This window comes from Tamandua tetradactyla, chromosome 8 (assembly GCF_023851605.1).
Source record: "Tamandua tetradactyla isolate mTamTet1 chromosome 8, mTamTet1.pri, whole genome shotgun sequence".
Classification (NCBI taxonomy): Eukaryota; Metazoa; Chordata; class Mammalia; order Pilosa; family Myrmecophagidae; genus Tamandua; species Tamandua tetradactyla.
The window spans coordinates 18,707,918-18,735,420 of record NC_135334.1 but is presented as its reverse complement, the minus strand read 5'-3'; the positions used below and the strand labels follow the sequence as shown (position 1 = coordinate 18,735,420).

Sequence of the window (27,503 nt, the reverse complement as noted above, 5' to 3'; positions counted from 1 at the left end):
ATCTTTGCCTGGTTTTGGTATGAGGGTGATGTTAGCTTCATAGAATGAATCAGGTAGCTTTCCCTCCACTTCAATTTTTTTGAAGAGTTTGAGGAGAGTTAGTACTAATTCTTTCTGGAATGTTTGATAGAATTCACATGTGAAGCCGTCTGGTCCTGGACTTTTCTTTTTAGGAAGCTTTTGAATGACTGATTCAATTTCTTTACTTGTGATTGGTTTGTTGAGGTCATCTATTTCTTCTTGAGTGAAAGTTGGTTGTTGATGTCTTTCCAGGAACCCGTCCATTTCATCTAAATTGTTGTATTTATTAGCGTAAAGTTGTTCATAGTATCCTGTTATTACCTCTTTTATTTCTGTGAGGTCAGTGGTTATGTCTCCTCTTCCATTTCTGATCTTATTTATTTGCATCCTCTCTCTTCTTCTTTTTGTCAATCTTGCTAAGGGCCCATCAACCTTATTGATTTTCTCATAGAACCAACTTCTGGTCTTATTGATTTTCTCTATTGTTTTCATGTTTTCAATTTCATTTATTTCTGCTCTAATCTTTGTTATTTCTTTCCTTTTGCTTGCTTTGGGGTTAGTTTGCTGTTCTTTCTCCAGTTCTTCCAAGTGGACAGTTAATTCCTGAATTTTTGCTTTTTCTTCTTTTCTGATATAGGCATTTAGGGCAATAAATTTCCCTCTTAGCACTGCCTTTGCTGCGTCCCATAAGTTTTGATATGTTGTGTTTTCATTTTCATTTGCCTCGAGGTATTTACTAATTTCTCTTGCAATTTCTTCTTTGACCCACTCGTTGTTTAAGAGTGTGCTGTTGAGCCTCCAAGTATTTGTGAATTTTCTGGCACTCCACCTATTATTGATTTCCAACTTCATTCCTTTATGATCCGAGAAAGTGTTGTGTATGATTTCAATCTTTTTAAATTTGTTAAGACTTGCTTTGTGACCCAGCATATGGTCTATCTTTGAGAATGATCCATGAGCACTTGAGAAAAAGCTGTATCCTGCTGTTGTGGGATGTAATGTCCTATAAATGTCTGTTAAGTCTAGCTCATTTATAGTAATATTCAGATTCTCTATTTCTTTATTGATCCTCTGTCTAGATATTCTGTCCATTGATGAGAGTGGTGAATTGAAGTCTCCAACTATTACGGTATATGTGTCTCTTTCCCTTTTCAGTGTTTGCAGTGTATTCCTCACGTATTTTGGGGCATTCTAGTTTGGTGCATAAATATTTATGATTGTTATGTCTTCTTGTTTAATTGTTCCTTTTATTAGTAGATAGTGTCCTTCTTTGTCTCTTTTAACTGTTTTACATTTGAAGTCTAATTTGTTGGATATTAGTATAGCTACTCCTGCTCTTTTCTGGTTGTTATTTGCATGAAATATCTTTTCCCAACCTTTCACTTTTAACCTATGTTTATCTTTGGGTCTAAGATGTGTTTCTTGTAGACAGCATATAGAAGGATCCTGTTTTTTAATCCATTCTGCCAGTCTATGTCTTTTGATTGGGGAATTCAGTCCATTGACATTTAGTGTTATTACTGTTTGGATAATATTTTCCTCTACCATTTTGCCTTTTGTATTATATATATCATGTCTGATTTTCCTTCTTTCTACACTCTTCTCCATACCTCTCTCTTCTGTCTTTTCGTATCTGACTCTAGTGCTCCCTTTAGTATTTCTTGCAGAGCTGGTCTCTTGGTCACAAATTCTCTCAGTGACTTTTTGTCTGAGAGTGTTTTAATTTCTCCCTCATTTTTGAAGGACAATTTTGCTGGATATAGGAGTCTTGGTTGGCAGTTTTTCTCTTTTAGTAGTTTAAATATATCATCCCACTCTCTTCTAGCTTCCATGGTTTCTGCTGAGAAATCTACACATAATCTTATTGGGTTTCCTTTGTATGTGATGGATTGTTTTTCTCTTGCTGCTTTCAAGATCCTCTCTTTCTCTTTGACCTCTGACATTCTAACCAGTAAGTGTCTTGGAGAACACCTATTTGGGTCTAATCTCTTTGGGGTGCGCTGCACTTCTTGGATCTATAATTTTAGGTCTTTCATAAGAGTTGGGAAATTTTCAGTGATAATTTCTTCCATTAGTTTTTTTCCTCCTTTTCCTTTCTCTTCTCCTTCTGGGACACCCACAACATGTATATTTGTGCACTTCATATTGTCATTCAGGTCCCTGATCCACTGTTCAAATTTTTCCATTCTTTTCCCGATAGTTTCTGTTTCTTTTTGGAATTCAGATGTTTCATCCTCCAATTCACTAATTCTAGCTTCTGTCTCTTTAAATCTATCATTGTAGGTATCCATAGTTTTTTCCATCTTTTCTACTTTGTCCTTCACTCCCATAAGTTCTATGATTTGTTTTTTCAGTTTTTCTATTTCTTCTTTTTGTTCAGCCCATGTCTTCTTCATGTCCTCCCTCAATTTATCGATTTCGTTTTTGAAGAGGTTTTCCATTTCTGTTCGTATATTCAGCAATGGTTGTCTCAGCTCCTGTATCTCATTTGAACTATTGGTTTGTTCCTTTGACTGGGCCATATCTTCAATTTTCTGAGCGTGATCCATTATCTTCTGCTGGCGTCTGGGCATTTAATCAGATTTCCCTGGGTGTGAGACCCAGCAGGTTGAAAGATTTTTCTGTGAAATATCTGAGCTCTGTTTTTCTTATCCTGCCCTGTAGGTGGGTCTCGTGGCGTTCATCTGTCGGCGGGTCCCACCAGTAAAAGATGCTGTGGCTCCTTTAACTTTGGAAAACTCTCGCTGTGGGGGGGGTCGCCAGCCGAAGTGGCTTGGGGGAGTGCCAATCCGAATCTCCCAGCCGGCCTCGGGATCCCTGCGTGGGGAGGGTCGCCTGCCTCCACGGCTTGGGGGAGCACCTGTCCAAATTTCCCAGCTGGCCCACGGCGCCAAGCGTGGTGGGGGGCGCCAGCCACCGTGGCTTGTGGGAGTGCCTATCCACCGTTCCCAGCCGGACCGGGAAGCCATGTGTTTGGAAGGGACCCCGGTTGCCGTTCTCCGCGGCTTGGGGATCTCCGATCCAATTCTCCCAGCTGGTCCGGGGGGCCGTACATGGGGGGGCACCAGCCACCGCGGCTTGAGGGGACCACCTGTCCAATTCTCCCAGCCAGCCCGGGAAGGAGGGAGGGAGGGACTCCAGCTGCCTGCCGCCCCGATCCGGGGAAGCCCGCGCCCCTTGGCGATCTCACCGTAGCGGGTTCTCCCAGCCAGTCAGCCATTCCAGAATGGGGTACGCTGTCTTCTTGGTCTCTGTCGTGGCTCTGGGAGCTGTTCTGTGTCGTTTCTACTTACCTAGTAGCTGTTCTGGAGGAGGAACTAAGACCCGTGCGTCTTACTAAGCCACCATCTTCTCCGGAACCCACCAATAACTTTTTGAATGAATGAGAAAAGGAAGAGATAGATGGCTGAATGAATGAATGAATGGTTAAATTAATGTATAGTGAGTGAAGATATGAATGAAAAGATCCTCCTAAAATACCCTCTAGAGAGACTGGCATAGTGGGTCTCCTCACTCCCCATCTCAATCTCAGCTTTTTACTGCTCAGAACTTGAAAGTGTTTGAATTTTATTTCTACATCTGCTGCTCTTTCCTTATGGAGAGGTCAGATGAGTTGTAGGTAGGGGAGAGAGGTTTTAGTCACATGGATTCTGAGATGCAGGAAAGATCTCCATGTGGCACAGCGTCAAGATGAATAGGGATATAGGGCAAGTGCTCAGATGAGAAGCCAAAACAGAGGGTATGGATTTGGGACTTATCGAAAGCAAAAGTGGCTAAAGCCACAAGGAAAGATGAGCCTGCTGAGGAGGAAAGGGGGGAGAAAAGTAAAAATAGGAACAAGGATAGAAGCTTGGGGAACATGGAAGAACATACAGCAAATAGGAAAAACGAGTCAAATCAAGAGTAGGAAGCTTTGTCCTAGAGGTTAGATCAGAGAGAATCAAGAAGGGTTGGCAATGCTAGGAGAGAGCAGGTAGGAGAAGGGTTAAAAAAGGCCATCGAACTTGACAATTTAGTAAGTGATTGCAGTGGAAGCTTGGGGTCAATACATGAGTCTAGGAGTGATGGTGGAGTGAGGGAAGCAAATACAGACCTCATTTTTTTTTTAACTTTGTCAGTGAAAGAAAGGAAGAGAACTAGGACACCTACATGGGCCAGAAAGTGAGAAACCTGAGCTGGGGGAGTGGGGAGGGGAGATTTGGAGTACATGAAAGAGAAAAACATTAGCTGAGGAGTCCTACAGACTGCGGAAGGGGACAAACCACACAAACCAAGGAGGAGGAGAGCAGTTGCTGCAAAGGAGCAAGAGGAAGAAAAGAGACGCAGATATGGAGAAGGCACCCTACGGCTAATTAGCCCCACCATCCCAGATAGCTGTTAAAAACACTAATCAATGTTAGAGTTTACCTGCTGTCTTTAGAAAAGGGGAGCTTTTTTGCACTGTCCCAAATTTAGGTCAATTCTCAAGGAAAGGAAAGAGTTACAAAACTATTAAAACTATTGTTCAAAAATATCAAACCAGCATTTTTGTTCATCAATTCAGATTTAAAATTTAATTTCATGGTACAATGAACCCATACACAGTTATGTCTATTAAGGTCACCCACTCCCACTTTGTCAGCTTACTCTGGCATTGATGACTGTAAAACTCTTTAAGAGATAAGAATCACTGTTTCTTACTTCTCAGTGCTCACATTTTTAATGTGAAGGATTTTTTTGATGCACAAATACCAGTGAAGTTTATTCCCCAGTGCTTCTCAACCCATTGTTTCAACAAAACAACCCTTACCCAAAAAAATCTGCATGAGGTTATAAAAGGTTTGAGGCAAGGAGAGGTGGTGAGGAGAGATTTAATTGAATTTTTTGATCCCTTGTATGTGGCCTCACCGGAGTTAGAATACTGAATTAAAAAGAAACATTTGGGAGCCTTCCATTGAAGACAAATCAAATAGGTGATACTTTATACCTTACTTGTATCAGATGATACAAGCTGGCTAGGTTTGGTGTAGAGAACATATATTTCAAGAGAAGATGTATTTTATTTGAAGAACTTGCTTAGTTTCCTCATTTTTTAAAATCATCAATTTCTTCTTCCTATTACTCAAAGCACGAAGGCCAGAATTGACCCAGCGCTGATGGGTCTATTATTATTGTCATAATAGGGGTTTAATTCCTTAAATTCTTTTTCGTCTTCCATGCGATACTGAAATCTAGAATTTTCCTTCAGGGCAATCTGGGAACTACACAGTCTGGATTTGAATGGCCCTGAAAAAAAATTCACAGCTAAGGTTAAGAAAGCTTGGACTCACACACACAAACACAATACAGTGGCATCTATGTAAACGCACACTCTCACATACACAACATTTCTATGTAGAAGTCATGAAAATTCTGCCTGCTCTTCCCCTTATCTTCTCCCTGAAACTATGGCTTCAGTTCAATTGCCAACAATTCAGGACTTTCAGAGACAAAAACCTGGGTTAGCAACAAGGCCTAGAAAAGTAGGGGAAATCAACCTAGGAAAAGTTACAAGAGCATAATCAGTGTGGAACGCCGCAGACCTGGAGAGGTATTGAGGACTGGCTGCCCACTCCATTCAGACTACGTCTACATTGTTTGAATTCTCTGGATAACTGGCTGTGTGTCTTCTCTTTCTGCTTTCACTGCTTCAGCAGTATTCTTCGGTTTGAATCATTTGGGAAAAAAACACCAAGTTCTGATACTTTTACTGATACTTTTCATTTTATTATACATGAAACTTTGATCTCCACGTCCCCTATCTGAAATGTGTGTTTTCTCTCTGCAGTAGAGATAAAGCAATGACTATGTAATGTCATTAATTCGTTTATGGATTTAACCCTTCATTCAACCAATGAAGAGTTATTGACTATGTAATATCATTAATTTGTGCATGGCTTTAACCCTTCATTCAACCAATGAAGAGTTATTGAAGACCTCTTATGTGTGACAATGAGACAGAAACAAGGACGGATAAGGTGCATTCCCCACCCTCATATGGAGGAAATCTACTGGAGGAGATTGTTTTGTATATAAAGAGTTACAATACCATGAGATAAGTGTTAATAGAAGTATGTATATGATCATTTGGAATCCCTGGAGATGAAGCAAGTAATTGCATGAGCATCATAGGGGAGGAAAACTTTCAGTAGAATCTGGAAGGAAGAGTAGAAAGGCACCTGGTGGTATCCCAGCTAGTGAGAATGGCATTTTCAAAGGAGCAGAAACAGGTCTATTTGGGGAATTACAAGTGGCTTGGTATTGAGGGAGGGAGTTTAAAATAATGGGTTATGTGAGGCAGAAAGGGTTCGTTATGCCATGCTAAGAATGTTTAATATTTCCCTAATGCAAAAGAAGCAAGATTCCAAATTGATTTTCTTATAAGGTAGAAATAAGATAGAAAATGTTGACATTGACCTTGTTGTAAAGAAAGGAATTAAATGTCGGTGAAATAGTCAGGACCTGCGGAGATGTAGGCTGTTTGGCTTTGGGCTTTTCATTGTCTTGAAAGAAATACATCTTGTTCCAATGGCTAGACATTGTAGCTTAATTTGGCAGATTGTAATGTAGTTATTGCAATGGAGGCCACATTTGGAGGACGTTTTATTGAGGCCAAAAGGGAGAGGACATCTAAGTTGGGGACCCCACCACACCCCTGCAACAAGACGAACACGTTTTTTTTTCCTTGAAGTATAGAGCACAGGAAAGGCAGCTTTCCTATTTGGGGGGTTGAGGAGATATAATTTCAAGAGCTTGAAAAGCATCAAGTGATTCTTGATGAGGTAAGAGTAAATGAATACGAAACATATGTATTCCATTTTCTTGAAGAACCATAAAGATTTAGAAATAAGGAACAAGAGCTTGGGGCAAAACATGCTTTGGACTTAATCCAAATAGAAATGTTTCAGAAATTGTTTGTAATTTTCACGAATCCACATGGAAATCCAGTTATGCATCTTTCCATTGTGTGCTCTGTGAATTTCACTCAGAATGCAGGTCCTTTGTGAAGGATTACGGAGTCAGCTGTGAAAAAATGCCCTGAACAAGCTTGGGGAAATTTAGTTACCATGTTGGATACACAGTGGCGTCATGCAGGTCAATTAAAATGTCAGCTCCTGAGACAAGCTCTCACAGACCATCTAAAAATCTCCCTTGGTCCCTGACCTCAATGTCCAAACATATGCAGTATGTACTGATCAATGACAAGCAATCCCCAAATCTTACTGGCTTATAGCAACAAAGGGTTTATTTCTCACTCTTATTACACATTGGAGGTGAGGAGGCTGAGCTTCTCCATGTGACTTCTCATGTAGGAAAAGCATACCACATTGGGACAGTCCATTCTTGAGGCAAAGGAACAAGAGAAATGGCAGAAGCACGTGGTGGCTCTTCTAACTGTTGCCTGGATGTGGAAAGGATCACTTCCATCAAGGCTCATCCCTGAAAGCGAGTTACATGTCCATGCCTGATCCCAAGGAGATAAGAATGAACTTTCCTCACAGAGAGGCACTAGGCAGTTGCCCTCAGGAACTGGCCAGGAAGGGCAGCAAATAATTTGAACAAATAATACACTCTTCTATATCTATTAGTCTTTAGCATGAATAAGATTTGAAATTGTGTTAACTTGTTTATTCATTTATTTTCTGCTTCCCTCAGACACACAAGCTGCATAGAGCAAAGATCATACGTTCATCACATAATACGGGTTTGTGCTTAATAAGTACTCAAAAGATGTTTATTAGATAAGTAAGTGAAGTTTACTATTCTCCTTCTAAAAATTGAGCATATTAAAATCTGTTCTTTATAGGAATATCTGGAATAGCAAATGAAATAACGAATCTTCTTTCCTTAATCTTAGGGCACAAGATTACAGATAGAAATAATGTGAATGCTTTCCAGACTGATAAGGAAAAGTTTGCACTCCAGAAAGGGCATTCTTGCACAGTTCTCAGACTTCCTTCCAGTGTCCAGCCTTCTCCCTACCATCGGCAGCATCAGGGGGCCCCATTATCAGCAGGGATTGGTCTATTCTTGCATTTGGTCTCTAGGTGAACTTGTGCCAGGGTCTCCAGTCCCATAGATACCAGGTGACTTATCAAGGCTCTGATCTTCTCCATTAACGAGATAAAAGCAGTCTACACCTGCAGTCTTTAGATACCCAGGTGCCAGAGAGTTAGTTATTCATCTGTATTCTTAAAAAAATAACTTGACAGGAGCCTCCTCCAGGTCCGATGGATAGAGGTATCTCAAGAGCTGAGTAAGAACATCTGACCTATTGCTGGAGACTCAATAGTTTTTAAGAAACATTTTCAGATAGGAAATCCAAGAGCAACTCATATTACATTCTCAAATTTCCCAGGGACAGAACTGAGAGTCACATACTCTGTGGAGCAGCCTTGAGACACAGAGAACTCATGAGGTCCACAGTACAATAATCACACTGCTTTTCCATGCTCTGGAGCTTTAAAACAATGTTCATCATTCATCATTTTAATCATCACTCAGTTAATTCAACACAATTAATAACTGGGAAGCTTCAATGTGCCTGTTATACTTCTAAGCACCATAATAAAATCACACATTTTTGTCTTGATATTTTTTTCTTCACATACGCATCACACATACTTATCTCTCTAGATTCCAAATATAGACTCTTGGATTTATCCTTTATCAATTTGGCTCTTTGAGGATCCTCACTGTGTACTAAGCATCAACATAGAGAGTCAGGAGTTCTTTGGAAACTTGAGCATCTATCAGTTTCAACCTGCATCACTGCCTTGGTGATCTCCAAGGCACCTCTGTCTCAGGAACACAAATAGCTTTTCTCAGAATGCCACTTAAAGACTCATATCTGATCCCCATATTATGGATGAGAATATGGATGACTTCTAGGCAGGGATTGTGGATGTGTTTAAATCCCACAACTTCTCCTATAGAAGAATGAGTGGCCTTCTACTTTCATTGCCAAGACCATGCCATCCAGCTTTCTTGCCCTTTTCCCAGGTATATCGGAGACCTGTATCTAACCACTGTTTGCCTCATATGAGCTACAGAAGAGAGCTGAAGTGAGGGGAAGAGAGGGACTTGAATAAATACCTCTTCCCTCATGACTTTCATGCTCCAAATTGGAGGGATGCTTTTGGAAATTACTCAGTATTTTTTTCTCATCCCTCAAGTTTTTATTTCTCTCAACCTCCTTCTAGCCATGAACTCTGGGTGGCCTGAGGATTCAATGTGCCTCTGTATTCTGATGACTCTGAAAGTTCAGCCCACATTTCTCTCCTGAACTATATAGGATCCATAATGGACATCTCCAGCTGGATGTCCTATGGTTACTTCGAATATGACTTGTGCCAAATGACACTGCTTATTGTTCTCTTAAATCTGCTTTTCTTTCTATGCATCCTTTTTTTTTTTTCCTGAGAATCAAGCAGTACCTATTTACTCATCCCAGTCTAGCTTCCTCGTGGCCACTGCCTTGCTGTACTGCAATCCTTTCTTTTCTTGCCTGTCTTTCCTGCTAGACTGTGAGCTCTATGAAAACAAGTTTATATTATTCATCTCTGTGAACCTCAATAATGGAGCAGAGGAAGTAATGGACAATATATATATTTGTATAAAAATGACTTAGTAAAATGAGTGTGATCATAACTCATGATGTAGTCAAGTGCGGCTTGGTTAATGTCAGAAGATTGGAAAAGTTGGGGAAAGATCTGGACATGGACCCAGACTAATTAATCTGTGAGAGTTCAGTCAAGAGGAAATTTAGTCCAGCAGCTGGGACATTAAATCTGGATGTGTGTCATGTATATTGGGGTGGGACCTGACGTGAGAGTGCAGCCACAATGTGTAGGGAGGTGACACTCAAGGCCTAGACCAGCAGACAGTACCAAGAACATATACTGACAAGTCATGGGAGTCAGGTGGGGCCCCTAGGAGATCACAAAAAGGACCCACAGAGATCAAGGCCATGCAACAGAGTTATTCTCTAAGCTGGGAGGCAAACTCATAGTTATGGGCTCATTTATCCTCATGGAGATTTAAAAAAGTTTCCTCCTTTGAAATGAGCTGGCCACCTATTGTGCACTTATTCAGATTTGGAACCCAAGTTCTGGCTGAGCTAGCCATAAGGGAGACTTGTGGCTGAAGGCCAGAATTTAGGGTTGGATCTGCTTAAATTCCTCCTATGCTGATCTGACATATCTTAGGGTCAGAATTAAGGACTCAGCTATGAAAGGAATAAATGGTGCTGCAAATTAGATTGTCCTTAAAGTTCTAAAAGCCTGGGGGATCCTATTTAAAACATCAACCTAAGTTAAATCAAGAATTAGAATTGATCTCCTAGTAACTGAGTGAAAAGTATATGAGAACTCTTCATTATCTTTGCAACTTTTCTGTAAATGTAAAATTGTTCCAAATAAAATGTTTATTTAAAAAAAATAATCAACTCCCTATATGTGGTCTAACTGGAATTGAGCTACTAAATTACAAAGAAGCATTTGGGAGCCCTCCATTGAAAACAAATCAAATAGGCAATGCCGGATTCCTTACTTGTATCAAATGATACAAGCTAGCTGGATTTGGTGTAGAGGACAGTGGAACACTTACAGTGAGTGGATAGCTTCTGTGGCCACAAAGGCTAATCTGGCATCCTTTCCATGAAACCTATTCAGAAAATGATAATGCTTCTTACAATATTTCTTACACTCTGACCCTAGTGCCAGTAAGGATGAGAGACAGGGATGAATCCTGGAGAGGAGAAAAGTATGAAAGGAGCATTGCAATACCATGAAATTGAAGTCAGCCCTTTCTTTACTGTTGCTTGTACTTCCGAACTGGTCAGCCCCTGTCTGTCCTTAGATGACCCAGGGAGCCTTGCTTCTCAGAGCTGCCAGCTGACAAATAAGGTTGCCAATGGGAACCAGTTGCTTTCTTCTGATGCTGGAACTTAAAACCTGTCATCTTTTGTTGTCTGCAGAGCAGAGACCCCAGCCAAGCCAGCAGGGAAAATCTGTTGCACTCATTAGAATGGTGCAATTTATTCACACATACCAAGCAAGAGTAATAAACCCTTACCACTGCTACCCATTCTCAGTCCCCAAGTGGTCAAGAAAAATTACAAAGGGGTGAAATGGTGGGAGGGATATAAAAATGGTGGTAATTTTCCCCTAAGTCTAAACAGAGTACCAAGAAGTGGACACAACAGCCAGAATGCAGGAGCATCTACTAGCTTGCATATCTAACCGCACCCCTAACTCGGCATCCTGATCTGTCTATGCCATAACTCCCAAATATACTGGCAAGTAGGGGCAGGGGAGTTAATTGATTGAGAAGATTTCAAACAGCTTAAGAGAGAGAGAGAGTGCAAAGAGTTCAATAACTAGAGAGGAAAAGCCTGAAAGAGGAGACCCAGCAAAACCAAGTGCAAATTAGAAATCTCTCTTGAGAGTTATTTTATCAGTGCTGGAGTGAATGATGGACAAATAATCAGTGAGCTCAGCAAGAAAATCTACATTATTTCTAATCGGAGCTGACCTGCAGTTGGAACGGAAATGCAGAGAGCTGCCAGGAATTTCTCTGTAGATTTGTATAGCTGGTTCCCAAACTGCCATTTTATCACCCTCCTGTAGCTTCCCTCTGATGAGGCAATGACCAGAAATTCCAGGCTGGGAAGCCATTCAGGTAGGACCAGCCAAAGGGAGAATTTGGAGTCCTGTCAAGGCCAAATGATGCATCATCACTATCATCATTGCAGTTGACGCCTGGGGATTCTGCTGACTCGAGGGAGGTCTTACTTACCAGAGAGAATGGGCACAGAATAGGCCAGGGTTACCAAGGCATTGACAAGGAGCCAATGGAAAGAAGATTCTCCATGAAGAGAGACGACAGAACTGAGGCCTCAAAGGAATTCCCTGGTTTCCAGAAAAAAAAGTGTGAATTAGTGGGATGTGCCCTACCTAAATCAAGAGGAACAAGCTGGGAGTGAGTCCGAAGATTTCTGAGTGTACACTGTATGATCCCAGGTGAAATGACTGAGCCAGTTTCCTTATACATAAAAAGGGGAAAATTATGTCCTCACCATCTTACCGGGTTGCTGTGAGAATCAGTTTCAGTGACACTTACTGGCATCCTTCATGCAGATGAAAATTCCCCTTGTTACTGGAGGCCAGATATGGCCCCTCTGATCCTAACTAGGCCCAATTTTATCTGTTTCCCCCGCCCATACTCACCTCATCAGCTGAGCAGCTAAGTGCATGCTTTATTTTCTTTTTATCACTTATGTGCGAAGGTCCTCCTTTTAATTCATGCACATTGTAGATAGGCATTATTTTTTGATGACTAGTTAGCCTGTTAGGATACTGTATTTAGAGTGAAATCCCTATTGATATTCCTTCATTGATTCCTTTTTCACATCCATCACAATTTCTTTAAAGTACCTACAAATTGACCAAAACTGCCTGTTCAACAGTTCTCCCTACCCATAATGCATTTCTCTCAGTACGGTGAAACAATCAATGAGGGATTATCTATATATCTAAATATCTTTGTATGTTCACAAATATACACACAACACCCACTTCGGTGGAATACTAAGACTTCTGGAAATTTTGCACAATTACTTATCTCGGCTTCACTTCAAACAAAGAAGAAATGGATATTTCCCCCATTTTTTTGAATGCAAAACAGAGGCCCAGCACCCCTGGAATGAATGTTATAACTGATTAGAAGTTACTTTTCTTGAAGCTGAGCCTCATATCCTAAGAGATAGTCTTTCTCCTTCACCACCATATGGAAGAATTAACCATCTTTGTTCTGCTCTCTGTGGAAGGCTGAAAACTCTGTTTGGGCTAAAGGGTAGTTTATGCTGGGTTGGGGGATGGAAGGAGGCAAGGGAAGGGCTTTAATCCATAACAAGTCTAGCCAGAATGCCTCTGGCTAAGACTTTCCCCCTTGGTCTGTTTGGTCAATTGATGCTGGTGGGTTGAGAGCTCCTCTTCATTTGAGTCTGCAAGCATTGTGACTCCACAATGGTTGCTGTAGAAGGCATTGAGTCCTTGGCTATTCTGTCATCCACCTTCAAGGCAGAGTGCATGAATCTTGAGGTGCTGGGCCAGAAAAATAGGTTTTTAAGAGCTCAGGGGAAGAGAGGCATGTCTGCAACCTGATTTCAACCCAAGATTCAGAGGTAGATGATTGGATGTCATTAGAAGAGAATTCCTAAGCCTGGGGACATAATTAACAGAACTGTGCCCACCTGCTGTCAGGTGCCAGCATTGGAGGTAATTAGTAAACCGGGTACCTGAGGACCACAAGGTCTGAGATGGAAAAGAAGCAGAAAAAGAGCATTCAAAGAAGCAGACTGAAATCCCAGAAAAGACCTTGTGAGTTCAGAATAGCAGTCTGGAAAAAAATCAATTGGCTCCTTTACGAGCAGCTGATGCAACAAGAATCCTTGTCTGGTGAAATATCACTGGACCTATGTGCCCAGAGTCAGGAGCTGACCTAACCGGTCCAAAGCCAGCGTCATTGTACTGCAGGGTTCAGGCTTAACATCCCGCAAATAAAGAAAAGGGGGAACAATTGATACGGGACATGACGAAAACCCAGGAGAGCAAAAAGGAGTTGGCAGGTCGTGGGCAAGAGGCAAAAGAAACAAACAAACAAAATCTCTGGAGATGTCAGCCTCAGATTTCTCAAGCAACACAAAGGATGTTGGATTTCAATGCACACTGCTTGGCTCTGTTCAGGGTATGAAAGGAAATAAGGTGGTCAGTGTTAAAGGAAAGAAGAAATGGCTGATGACAGTCTTGGAGCTGAATTTCAAAGAATCAAATTAAGAGGTGTGTGTGTTGAACTGAGGAGCTGAGTGGGGTGTTTCTCTGAGACTTCACATTACAGTGTTGGTACCTAGGCTTCCAAACAGCACAGGGGTATCAAGGAGTCTAGGAATGCCCCCAAATTACCTTACTCCATGCCCACACCATTTGCCCCAGTCACGGGTTAAGTTCTTTAACTCATGGCTTTGATTTCTCTAAAACACAAGCAGTACTGGGGAGATGTGAGCTCAGTACAGTTTCAGGTCTTTTCCTCCGAGCATGTTAGGTAGTAAAAGGCACAAAGAGAGAGTCACATCCATCTTTCACCTTTAACCTCTTGAACACACTGGCCAGGTCCTCAGTGTTACTACTTGCTCACAGTATACTCTAAGAGTGGTGTTCCTTGGTGTTATGCAAAATGGTGGCCCTGCTCAACCTAGTTTCTCCTTAAGACTGGTTCTTTCCTTGGTTTCAAGGGCTCTCTGCAGTTAGTGCACTGGGTTTGCTTGTCCTGACAGCCTTCTTCATTCCTAATCTTATTCCTAGTCTAGGACTATAACAGACACCATGGGTTTCTTGTTTTTGGATCCCTAAGTTTCTCTTAACACCCAGCTCCTGTGACTCCCTGAATCTTCTTCACTCCTGCCCAGCCCTTTTCGACATCTCTCTTGATTTTGATTTGCCACTGCTCTTTTTGTGTGTGATTATCCACTGTTCATGGGCTTGGTGTGATCTTGGATAACCAAGGAAGGAGGCAAAGAGATCAGGAAAGAAGAAAAGAAGAAGGAAGGTAAAACACCAAAGCATAAACTACTCTCTCGACAAGACTTTCACCAGCAAAAGCATTCTTTTAGCAGCTTCACCAAAGTGAAGGTTTGTTGGGTATTTTTTTCTGCATCGTGCACCCAAACCCTTATTTCCAGAGATTTCAAAATTAAAGCAGTTGATGCTGATCTTAAAAGGCCCTCCCAAAGAAGAGGTAGGTGTTTGTTATGGAAGGAGATAGGGCTTCCCATTGATTGTCCTTATATTTGGATCTCTCAATGATTCAAGTTTTCTGCCTTGAGTGGGTTTAGGTTCTAGACCAAATTTTGTTATTAACCAACACATGCCTTGTCTAACTTAAATTTGTTTTCTCCCACTAAAGCAAAGAAAATTATCTTTTTCTTTCTTACCATTCACTTATCAGTAAGGCCTAGTGGTATCAGTAAAAGAATAAAAGGCTGGGAGTTGGACTTTGTAAGGGCTATGGTTCTGTCACCTGCATAGGATGTATAGCAAGACACAACTTCAATTTCTTGCAAAAAATAACTCTCTATCCAGCTCTAAAGGTGTAAAATCCTATGGCTCTAAGAGAATGGAGATTAAAGGATTTTGGAAAAATTAAAATATTAAAGGAATTTTGCTTTAGCTAATTGCTCAGATTAATTTAATCTTAGTCCCTTCTAATTATATAGGCTTTTCTGGCTAAAGGCGATCTATTTTGGAAATGGTCATTACTTGCCTAGGTTTATAGAAATCTTGAATTCCCATCTTCTGCACTGAGAACATTAAAAAACCATTCCTGAGTATGTTATATGAAAAATAAACCTTATAAATTCGTTCAGAAAGCTTAATATATTATTTTAGTATGATTTTAAAAATTAAAATTCATACTTTTTATATTTACACAGCTGTACAACTCACCATTCTTTACCCTTTCCTTCTTAGAACTTATACAAAAACTACAAAGAAACAAACCTGACAATTCCATATTAAGTGAAATTTGAATAATGATATAATCTGTAGATTGGAAAACATGATGCTATGGGAGGGAAAATGGAGACAAAAAGTGTAAAGAGTTGCCAGCACTGTCAGATCTCAGAAAACAGTAACAAAAATATACTTTTTTTGAAGTGTAGGGACCCACTCCATTCTTTGCAAAATACACTAAAAAAAAAATAACTGTTGAGGCCAGTGTTGATGTAGAAGCTGATTTAATTCAAAGAATCAGAAAAGTTAGGACTACCCAAAGTTTAAGCCAGTATATTTGTAGGAAGCAATCGGCCTGTGTGAGAGTTAGAAGCCTACCCCATCCCCTCCCCTCTACAGAAACCTCCCTGAAAAGAGCAAGGTCAAGAAAATACATCTTATTCAATAATGAATAATGAGAGAGAAATGGAGTGAGCATCGATAGAATGAAGCTATAATAAAAACTGGGGAGAAAATCAGCCAAAGTTATGAACAGAAAATATCATCTATTAGAAAATTCTGCAAGAGAGCTGTGAAGAGTATAAGCAAACATCCATGAATTAAAAGAGAGAAGACAATGTAAAGGAATTCAAACCAATCAATTCCCCCTGAAAATAGCCACCCCACACAGAAAAAATATTCGATCCAGGTTGTCTTACAAGGATTTTATCACAACTTTAAAGGGCCTGTAATTCCAATGCCATATAAACCAGCCCAGAGCATGGTGAAGGAAGAAGATCTTCCAAATTATTTTTTAAGCAAAAGGCTGAGCAAATATTGCATTGAAAAATTACAAACCAATCTCATGAATGTTGTTTTAGAATTCCTAAATAACCTATGTGTAAGCAAAAGCTGGCAGAAAAAATTTTTAATAGTGCATAATGATGAAGTGGGGTTTATTGGAGGTATGTAAAATGTATTCAATATCAGGAAATTCATTGACCTATTTTATCATTAATAGGACAAAGGAGAAGAAAATCATATAATCATGTTCATAGATGCTAAAAAGGAACCAGAAGAACTGAGGTTGATCCCCACACTCCACTGCAAGCTGGCACTGAGCAACAGAATACTAGTCTATCACTGGAGACGGGGCAAGAGCGTAGGAAGACATCTGTGTAATGCAGAGGTTACACAGGAGTGGCTGAAACCTCAGGGTGGAATTGGGACTCCAAGCATCATCCTCAGGCCTCCACAGTCCTTACAGAAATCCACAACTGGAGGAATTTGAAGGCTGTAATGCACAGAGGATTATAACAGCAACAAAAAATATAAACTCAATTCAGTTACTAATAATATTAAAACAACACCCCTACATACACACATATATGTCTTAACAGAACCAGAAATGACTATTTCTGTACATAAATATTATTGGTCTCTATCTGTATGGTTCTTCTGCTCATAATGTCTGGCATTTAGTTTTTTAAAAAATGATAAGCCAAACAAAAAGTAGGAAAAAATAACCCATTGTCAAGTGATAGTGCAACACCCACCCAAAATTTGGTTCAGCTGTCGAGACTGATGAGGCCACACTTGCACCAAGATGGCATGCAAAAGTTTTGTATTCACGTAATGAAGCTTTCTGGAGAGAGCAAGGTAAGTTCTCAAGCCAGTCTGAAAATGGCTCCTCTTTTATGGTCGTTAGGGAATGGAGCTGGCATGAGGGTACCTGAATGTGGGCCAAATTCTGCTGTGGTTTGAAATTCCCATCTGTGCCAAAGGAGGGAGCATCTGGGCTTTCTTATTAACTTGCCCAGGTGTGAAGCAGAAGGACAAGGAGAAGTGGTGGGCCTGGGTAGTTGTCAGCAAACATGACTCATGAAATTGGGCTCTCTGTTACACACAACATGAAGGGAAGGAGGAAATGGAAGTACACCAGTGGAGGGTTCTTAAATTATACTGGAAGTGATAGAATATTATCTGAAGATAGACTGTTTCAAGTTGAGGATATAGATGAGGATTTCTTTAATGAGGGCGCAGTTGACTTGAGGTGCCTGATAATTCTTGTTTGTGAAGGGCTGCCTGTGCATTGTAGGATGTTTAGCAGAATTCTTCACCTCTACCCACTACATGCCAGCAGCAACTCCCTCATTTGTGACAAGCAAAAGAATGCATCCAGACATTGCTAAATGTCCCCCAGTTGAGAATTATTACCCTGGAGCAATGATACACAACTAATAATCTAGTAGTGGGCAAAAAATGGCATCATAAAAAAATATCTTTTAATAAAAAAAGAAGGCAGAAAAATGGAAGAACATAGCCAACAACTAGAATCTTGCAAGGTTTTAGATTTAAATTGAACTATAACAATGATTACCTTAAATGCAAATGATCTTTTCTAATCATCTCAATTAAGAGGCAGAGATTGTCATATTGACTAAAAATGCAAGACTCAACTAAAGCTATTTAAAATAAAAACACATAGATTAAAATAAGAGATGGAAAAACATATCTCAAGCATCATTCATTGAAAGAATGCAGGGGTGACTTTATTAGTATGAGACAGGAGACAAAGTAGACATCAGAATGAGGACTATTACCAGAGATAAAGACAGACATTACATGATGATAATGGAGTATATTTTTCAAGGAGATAAAACAATCTTAGACATTTATGTGTCAAATAAGAGCACTCTACCATATATAAAGCAAGACGTGATCATACGAAAAGGAAAAACAGACAAATCCACAGATAGAACAAGAAGCATTGACACCCTTATTGACATAAGGGTATAGAAGAAAATCAGTAAGTAACTAGAAGACCCAAACGACAATACCAACCAACTTAATCTCAGTAATATTTATAGAACACTCCATCCAACAAAAGCAGAATACCCATTCTTTTAAAGAACTCATCAAATAGTCACCAAAATAGACTATATTCTGGGCCATAAATATATATCAAAAATAGAAATAATTGCAATCATACAAAGCATGAATTGAATCAAAGAACAAAAAGGTATTTTAAAGAGTCTCAAATATTTGGAAATTAAATATACCAAAATAAAATATGGGGCAAAGATGAAATCACAAGGCCAATTAAAATATTCTGAACTGAATGAAAATGTAGTCTATCAAATTTTGTGGAGCAAAATAAATTAGTGCTAAAACAGAAATGTATAGCATCAAACACTTACATTAGAGGGAAAAAAGTCTCAGTCAAAAATCTAAACTTCCTCCTTAAGAAATTAGTATGAAAATAGCAATTAAATCCAAAACATGAAGAAGGAAGGAAATAATAAACATAAGAGCAGACATCAATGAAAATAGGAAAATGATAGAGAAAAATCAATGAAGCCAAAAGAAGACCTTTAAAAAAAAATAGAAACAATAAATTGAGAAACTTCTATCCAGATTTATCTAGGGAGAAAAAAAAAAAAGCAAATCCACAAATTGCCACCCTTAGGGAAGAAAAGAGAAGCTATCACAACAAATCCTACATACATGAAAGTGATATTAAATGACTAGTATGAAGATTGTATGACAATACATCTTATAATTTATAGGAAAATGGACAATTTCCTTGAAAGAAACAAATTACAAAACCCATTGGAAAGAATTAGTTAAAATTAGTAGTCCTAAGTATATGAAACAAATCGAATTAATAGTTTGTAAATTCCATCAAAGAAAACTTCAGGCCCAGATGATTTTTCTGGTGAATTGCACCAAACATTTAGGGAGAAATAAGTTAACTTTATACAGCTACTTCCAGAAAATAGAAGAGGAAGGAACTATTTTCAACTCATTTTATAGTTATTATCTTGATATCAAAATTAGATAGACATTACAAGAAAACTACAAGCTACAATCTCTTATGAACATTTTTGCAAAATTCCTTAACAAAAATTTAGCAGAAATATATCAGAAGGGTAATATATAATGATAGTGTAGGGTTGATCCCAGGAATGGAAGGTTGGTTCAGCATTTGACAATCAATAGAGAAAATAAAGGTTAAAAGAATAAAAAGTAAAAGTACATCATCATCTAAAATAGATGAAGAAAACTGTATGACTAAATTAAAAATGCATTTATGATATATCAATAATATGGCTCAGTATAAGTGCTTCTAGTAATACATCTATCTAATAAAGACTATGACAGACTTATGGCTGACATCATATTTAATGCTGAAAGAATTAATGCTTTTTTCCCAAGGATTGAGGAACAAAACAAAGATGTCCATTCTATCTTTTCTATTGCACATTATACTAGAGGTGCTGGCCAGAGGAATAAGGCAAGAAAAAGGGAAAGGCTTTGATATTGGAAAAGCTGTCCTTATTATTAGATGGCATGATTGTGTATGTAAAAAAGTCCTATGTAATCTATAAAAGATAAAAAGAACTAACAAGTGAGTTTAGCAAGGTTTCAGGATACAAGATCAATGCACAAAAATCAATTGTATTTCAACATACAACCCATGAACAATCAGCATTTTTTTTAAATTGCCATTTACAAAGCATCAAAAATATAAAATACTAAGGGATAAATTTGACAAAATATGTGAAAGACTTCTATACTAAAAACTACAAAACATGGCTAAGAGATTAAAGAACACCCAAATAAATGGAGCAATAGGTTATCTTCATAGATCAGAACAATCAATATTGTTAGGAAATCAGTTCATCACAAATTGAACCATACATATAATTCAATCTTGATAAAAATCCCAACAAATGTTTTTGTGGAGATTGACAAACTAATTCTAAAATACATATATAAATGTAAAGGACCTAGAATAGCCACAAAAACTTTAAAAAGAGTACTTACACTACCTGACTTCAAGACTTAATTAAGGCTACAAGAATCAAGACAGTGTGGTGTCACCATAAGATAGTGTTCTAGTTTGCTAGCAACCAAAATGCAATATACCACAAATGGAATGGCTTTGTAAAAGGGGAATTTAATAAGTTGGAAGTTACAATTTTTAGGTTGTGGAAACATACCAATTAAAGCAATTCTATAGAAATGTCCAATCTAAGGCATCCAGGGAAAGATACCTTGATTCAAGAAGGCCAATGAAGTTCAGTGTTTCTCTCTCAAGTGGAAACACACATGGCAAACACAGTTAGGGTTTCTCACTTGGCTGGAAGGACACATGGTGAACATGGTGTCATCTGCTAACATCCTCTCTAGCTCCCTGGGAGGCATTTTCCTTCTTCATCTCCAAAAGTCACTGGCTGGTGGACTCTGTGCTTTATGGTTCTGCAGTGTTCTCTGCTGTGGCTTTCTCGTGGCTCTGTTGTTCTCTGTTTCTCTCAGAATCTCCTCTTTTCTCCAAAATGTTTCCTCTTTTATAAGATTCCAGTAAAGTAATCAAGACTGGAATGGGTGGAGACATGTCTCCACCTAATCCAGTTTAACAACCACTCTTGATTGAGTCACATCTCCAGGGAGAGGATCTAATTAAAATTTCAAACATACAGTACTAGTGTATGTTGTACACTAGTTGTACAGTTGTTGCACAGTGAATAGGGATTAGAAGAAATGGCTGCCTTTACAAAATGGGATTAGGATTAAAATATGGCTTTTCTTGGGTGCATACATCCTTTCGAACCAGCACAGATAGCATAAAAATAGATACATGGGCTAAAAAAGAGAATCCTAAAATAGGCTCAAACATTTATGGTCAATTGATTTTCAAAAAAGGTATGAGGGAAATTTAGTGGAGAAAGGATAGTCTTACAAATAAACGGCTGTAAATGAATTGGATACCCATTTGCAAACAAACCAAAACAAAACTTCAATCCATACCTTGCATACGTAAAATTAATTCAAAATGGATCATGGACCTAAGTGAAAACCTGAAATTATAAAAAAAACTAGAAAGGCTTAAAAGCATAAACGTTCTAGAAGAAAAATATTCTAGAATATTCGATTAGACAAATCCAAACAGATTAGGCAAATCTGCTATATATATAACAGATTTCTTAACTATAACACTAAAGGCATGATCCATAAAGTAGAAGATTGAAAAACTGGACTTCATCAAAATTAAGAACTTCTGCTCTTCAAAAAACACTGTTAAGAGAATGAAAAGACAAGTTATATATCAGAAGAAAATATTTGCTAATCATATTTCTGATCAAATAATTCCAAAATATTTAGATAATTCACAAAGCTCAATAATAAGAAAATAACCAAACAATTAAAAGGAAACAAGATAGGGGCAGTGCAACGGTGGCTCAGTGGCAAGAATTCTCGCCTGCTGAGCTGGAGACCCAGGTTCGATTCCCAGAGCCTGTCCATGCAAAAAAAAGGAGGAAGATATTTGAACAAACACTTCACCAAGTTAGATATGCAAATGAGAATAAACATAAGAAGCCAGCATCATGAGACATCTGGGAAACACAGATTAAAACCTCAATGAGATACCACTATACCTATCAGAATGTGTAAAATAAAAAAGAATGGGGTTGTAAGGGTAGTTCAGTGGTAGAATTCTCACCTGCCATGTGGGAGACCTGGGTTTGATTTCTGGCTCATGCACTTCCCAAACAAACAAATGAGCAAACAAACAAGCATACAAATGAAAAACCAACAAAACAAAAACTCAACAAATGGTGCTGCAATAAGGGGATACTCACATGGAAAAAGAATGAAATGTGACCCCTGCCATCCAGCATACAAAAAAAAAAAGATCAACCATACCAAGTATTGTTGAGGATATAGAAGAGCTGGAATTCTCATATCACTGATGGAAATATAAAATGGAAAAATTACTTTAAAAAACAATTTGGTGAGAAATTAGGGTGACTGCTAATGGGGACAGGATTTCTTTTTGGGGTGATGAAAATGCTCTAAAATGAGATAGTTATGATAACCATACAACCTTGTAGAGATACTAAAAACCACTAAATTGAATCGTGATTTTTTTGAATAGTGAATCACGTTTCAAATGAAAAAAACAGTTTGGCTCTTTCTTAAAATGTTCAATACATACCTACCTTACAACATAGTCTTTCCACTCCTAGATATTGTCTCAAGAAAGGTGAAAGTGTGTGTCCACACAAAGACTTATAAACAAATGTTGATAAAAGTTGTATTGAAGTAGCCAAGGACTGTAAAAAAAAAAGCCAAATGTCCATCAACATATGGATGGATAACCAGACAATGATATATCCTTACACGGAATACTACTGAGCAAGAAAAAGAAATGAACTATTGATACATGGTACAACACAGACTCATCTCAAATAATTATGCCAGTGGACAAAGCCGTGCTAAAAAAAAAATACAAATGCTGTACGATTCCATTCATGTAAAATTCTAGGAAAAACAACATATACCTACTGACATAGATTAAGTCACTGATTGCCTGGGGATAAGGGCAGGATTGGAGGTATGGGAGAAAAGAGTTCCACAGTGTCTAGAAGAAACTTTTGGGCATAAAAGACATATTCATTATCTTGATTTTGGTGATGATTTCATGGGTTTGTTGAAATATCTGTCAAAATTATCAAATTATGTACTTTTAAAATGTCTTTTACTATTTGTTATTTAAACCCCCAAAACTTTTAAAAGTCATGAGACAAAACTCTTAATTTAAAAACAGGCAAAAATTTAAACAGCTACTTCATCAAAGAGATAAGGATGACAAATAAGCATGTGAAAAGGCTCTCAACATCATTAGTCATTAGGGAAATGCAAATTGAAATCATGAGATGCCACTATACACATATATGCATATAGTTTTGTTTCTTTGTTTTTTTTTTTTACATGGGCAGGCACCGGGAATCGAACCTGGGTCCTTGGGCATGGCAGGCAAGCACTCTTACCTGCTGAGCCACCGTGGCCCGCCCTATGCATATAGTTTTAAAATAAAAGTTTTAATAAGTTTTAAGATAAAAAGACAAAGCAAAGAGCTGACAAGAATACAGAGCAACTTTAATCCTCATACATTGTTGGTGTGAATGAAAACTTAGTACAGTCATTGGGAAAACAGTTTGGCAATATCTTATTAAGAACACTTACACATACAACTCAGCTTTTATACTCCTATTAATTTAACCTGAAGAAATGAAAACATAAGTCCACACAAAGACAAAGTGGATGTGTATAGCAAACTGAAACCTGGAAACATCCCAAATATCCATTAACTAGTGAGCAGCTAAACAAACTGTGGTATATCCAATGGATGTCTCAGCAATGAAAGAACTGTTGATACATAACTCAACATGGTTGCATCTCAAAAGCATTATGCTAAAAGAAAGAAGCAAGAGACCCAAAGCTACATGTGGCATGAATCTATTTATCCTGGAAAGGAAAAATATATATATAGGTACAAAAATCAGTAAATTTTTGTAAATTTTTGTAAATTTTAGTAAACTAAATCAGTAGTTGCCAGGAGCTGGGGGTGTTGGGGGAAAAGACTGCAAAGTAGCATTAGGGGACTTTTTGTGCAGATGAAAAATTTCTCTACCTTGATTGTTTTGGTGGTTAGAGAACTGAATAACATTTGTTAAAAGTACTTGACCTCTACACTTCAAAATGTGAATTCTACTATATGCAAATTACACTTCAATAAATCTGTTTGTTTGTTTTTTAAACAAACCCAGCAGTCATTCTTGATTTTTAAAACTCAATAAAACAGGACTGGATAGATACTTACTTAATTTGATGAAATATTTCCAGCCTAGCACTAAATCAAGCCTCATCCTTAATTGCATAACCAAAGGGGAATTTCCACTGAAGGCAAAAACAAGCAGTCCACACTCATCACTCTTTTTTAACATTGTACTGGAGGAAGTACTAGCCCTGACAATTGTATTAGAAAAAAAAACAGAGGTACAAAAATTAGAAATAAGGAAGAAAGCACAGGTGTTTTGAAAGTGCTTAGTGGTACACCTGGAAAACCCAAGAAAATCAACTGAATATTATACACAAAAACAGTTCAGCATGTCAGTTGGGGTATATAATTAATATGGATATACAAATGGTTTCATATATGTAAACAATAACCTGTTGGAATTTATGATAGAAGAAAAGATCCCATCTACAATAGCAACAAAAAAAGATTAAGGAAGAAAGTTAACAAGAAAAGTCCAAGACATACCAAGAAAATTTCGTAGAATTAATGGAAGAATAGAAAAGTTTACCAAATGGAAAGATAAACATATTTTAGATGGAGTGATCTGACATCATAAAGATATCAGATCTCTTTAAATTTAATCCCAATAAAATTCCAATAAAAATCTTCTAATCCCAATAAAAATATTCACATTTTCAGAAAAGCTAAGCAAGATGATTTGTTTAATTCACATGAAAAAATAAACAAGAATAGTTAGACAAATTCTGAAAAAGAAGAGCAATGAAGAGAAAAAAGCTACTTGACTTCAAACATATAATAAAACTTTAATAATTAAAATAATCTGACACTGATGCAAATTCATGAGGGACAAATAGGGAAAGTTCAGGAATAGAGCCATAAAAAAAATATATATAATTTTTATATAACACAAGTGGCATGTTAACCAAGAGGGGAAAAGATAGAGTTTTCCATAAAAGTTGTTGGAACAATTGGATCCAAACATCATACCTCAAACTGGGATAAATTACAAATAGACCAAAGATTTACATATAAAATATCAAACCACAGAAGCATTGAAAGAAAACATGGAAGGATTCCTTTGTAAGCTTGGATAGGAGAAAACCCCATTTAAATAACTCAAAACCCAGAAATTCTAAAAATTGATGTATTTGACTACATAAATGGTATGAAAACATGCCATTAAACAAAAAATATATAAACATTAAACTGAATCTAAATATTTGTAAGACATTTTAAAAAAAGGAGCTTATCTCATTAAAATATGAAAAGCTCTTAAAAAGTCATAAAACCCAGTAGTAAAATGGGCAACAAATACATAAACAACTGTACATAAAATGAAATATATAAAACTTTAAATATATGAAAATAATCATAAATAAATGCAGATTAAAAGTTCATTGAGATACCATTTTCCACCTATCCCACTGTCAAAAGTCGAAAATTCTGATCCATTCTATTAGTAAAGCTATAGGGAAAGAGTCATTTTCATGCATTGCTGGTAGGAATATAGATTGTTATAACCTCTAGAGAGGGTAATTCGGTAATTTCTATTAAAATTACAAACGCACATATCCTTTGATCTAACTATTCCACTTCTGGAAATTTATCCTCGAGTTACACTTGGACACATGCAAAATGATATACATGAATATATCTTGCAGCATTGTTAGCAACAGTCAAGCAACCCAAACCTTCCATGAACAGGAGACTGATTTTTCATTTAGCTTGCCTTTACAGCTTCGCAGTGGGGGAAGAAAAGAGTCCCTGTTCCTAAGCCTAGAGGAGAGAGATAGTGCAAGCCATCCTTTCTCCTGGACTGCCCCTCAATCCTACTACACCTTCCAACGTAGTGAAGCCTTCCAAATGGGACAGTACCTCAAGCCAGCTTTAGGAGAATGGTGGCACAAAAGGCACAAAGAAAACGGAGCAAGGCAGAACTCTTTCCCCTACTAATGAGTACAGCAGAACTTCTCTTTGCTGGGGGAAATTTGAGAGGAGGAAAGAGTAGTGTGTAAACCTTTCCTAGATATAGGATATTCCATCAATAATTGTTCTGTTTTTGGGAATGTGGTTCAGCTTTTAATCACGACAAAAGAGAAATGATACTGCTGAAGATTTACACTTACATATTTTAGTGTTGTCCCTTTTTCTAAAAGATATACAACAAGAGTAAGCATGTACTGGTATTTTTGCTGAGATGCTAATGTTTAAGGATGCACTGTGAGACCATAATCAGGGCAATAATATTCGCTCACTGACAGCTTTCTAACCTCAGACAAAAGTTCTAGAAGATATAAACAGTGTCCAGGGAGGCTTTGTAAATTGAGACTATAAGATGATAGAAAATGAAAGTTAAAGATGTTCCTCTCCATTTCTGCGTTTACCTCCATTTCTTTTTAAGAATCACATGGTTTGGCTAAATTTGTGGTGGTTTGTTGTTTTCTTTGATTGTTATTAATTTTTTTGGCAAACACAGCTCCTCTCCACCCTTTGCCCCCCAAATTCTCCAAAAGCTATCCAGAGAAAAGGAGAGGAATCTCATTGATAGCCAGAATTCTGTGGATGGCCCTATTTTAACTAGATACCACTTTGTGTAAAAAAGCTCATTTTAAGTGGGTCAATCTGTATTAGTTGCACCACTTGACACACTGAAAGTACACTTAGTGTATCTAGTGTTTGGGGATTTTTTTGGGAACGTACTATATTTATACTCAAACTAGGTCAGCTCCTTTGTTGGGACAATCCCAGAGGGAGTTATACATTTCACGTAAAGATAGCAAGAAGAGTTCTGGCATTTTACTGGTTTGTCTATCCCAAATCATCCTACTGAGGTCTAATCTAGGAATGTCATAGAACCCAGTGTAAACAGAGACTCATTCATTTAAAAATATGTCTCTAGTGTCTAGTGTGAGTTCTTCATTGTGCAAAGTGTGGTGGGAAATTTGAGTCCCGGCTCTCAAGGAGGCTGCACACCAAGGACAGTGAGGCACCTACGCACACAGCTACAAGAGGGCAGAAAGATTCCTTAGGTTTAAAGCTGTTGAGTTTGAGGTGCTGGCCAAGCAAAGTATCCTGCAGGCAGAAACCAAGACTTACACTAGGAAAGCTCTAGATATTTTGAGCTTTCTGTGGTAGCAGATAAAGCTCTAGAAAGAGAACAAAGGGGTCCTGAGTCACACATAGCTTTCCCTGATTAAAACAAAGAAACAAATAATCAGCAGGTGATTTCTGATATTTTTCAGAATAGTTTAATTAAAAAAAATTATTTTTACCATATTCACATAAATAAAAATATGTTAATCCCAAGAACAACATCAAAACTTTAGTGATTAACCAATATTCGCATGTAATAGGTTGCAGATTCA

The 27,503-nt window shown here is 38.0% G+C and overlaps 1 long non-coding RNA gene across 1 annotated transcript; it reads right to left on the bottom strand.

Moving 5' to 3' along the window:
- Positions 1–11,477: 11,477 nt before the first annotated feature.
- On the bottom strand, positions 11,478–13,022 carry LOC143643277 (uncharacterized). Its single transcript, XR_013156185.1, has 3 exons — positions 12,270–13,022; positions 11,839–11,951; positions 11,478–11,752 (listed from the first exon to the last, which is right to left on the bottom strand). It is a non-coding gene; the product is annotated as an uncharacterized LOC143643277 (long non-coding RNA).
- Between the last annotated feature and the right edge of the window lie 14,481 nt (positions 13,023–27,503).